The following is a 535-nucleotide window of genomic DNA, read 5'->3' on the forward strand; positions in this document are numbered from 1 at the left end:
GGGATGAGTGGAATAAATCACACTGATTTATTTGTGGGACCTTGATTGTTATTTGAAATGATAGTATTCGTGTTGAGTGATCCGAAGGAAGTGGGGGTTTTGGCTGATTTGTGATTGTGAACATGTGTCTGATGGTTCTACTCCATAACAGGAAGTGTCCTTCCTGAAGAACAGCATTCTGGGTATGAAGATGCTGATGAGCTTCTTTCAGGTTGGAGGACTTCAATATAGTAATGTCACCCGCTACTAAACCCTATGTACTGTATGTTGTGCAATGCATATATAATTAATTTAAAACATTCCAAATACATTCACATAGCAAGTTATCTTAGCAGAAATTATATACACCATTCAACACATAATTTAGATATGGTTTTTATTAATTTATTCATTCATTTTTATATTTTTTATTAAAGCAAAATCTGCAGAAAGAGCCACACCTGAATACCATAATGATTTATCCACCACTAAAGGCCCAACAGGTCAGTAACTTCAGCTGATGGGTTTCACTTCTTTAACCTTTTGTGCCTGTGAA

General features: G+C 35.5%; 1 long non-coding RNA gene across 1 annotated transcript in view; it reads left to right on the forward strand.

Moving 5' to 3' along the window:
- The first annotated feature begins 164 nt into the window (after positions 1-164).
- LOC107579299 (uncharacterized) overlaps positions 165-535 on the forward strand; it is a 1,572-nt gene continuing 1,201 nt past the window's right edge. The window contains exons 1-2 of the long non-coding RNA XR_001608458.1: positions 165-211; positions 417-482. This is a non-coding gene — a long non-coding RNA (uncharacterized lncRNA). The remainder of the gene's footprint in view (positions 212-416; positions 483-535) is intronic.

Source organism: Sinocyclocheilus grahami, unplaced genomic scaffold, assembly GCF_001515645.1.
Source record: "Sinocyclocheilus grahami isolate Dianchi unplaced genomic scaffold, SAMN03320097.WGS_v1.1 scaffold16339.1, whole genome shotgun sequence".
Lineage (NCBI taxonomy): Eukaryota > Metazoa > Chordata > Actinopteri > Cypriniformes > Cyprinidae > Sinocyclocheilus > Sinocyclocheilus grahami.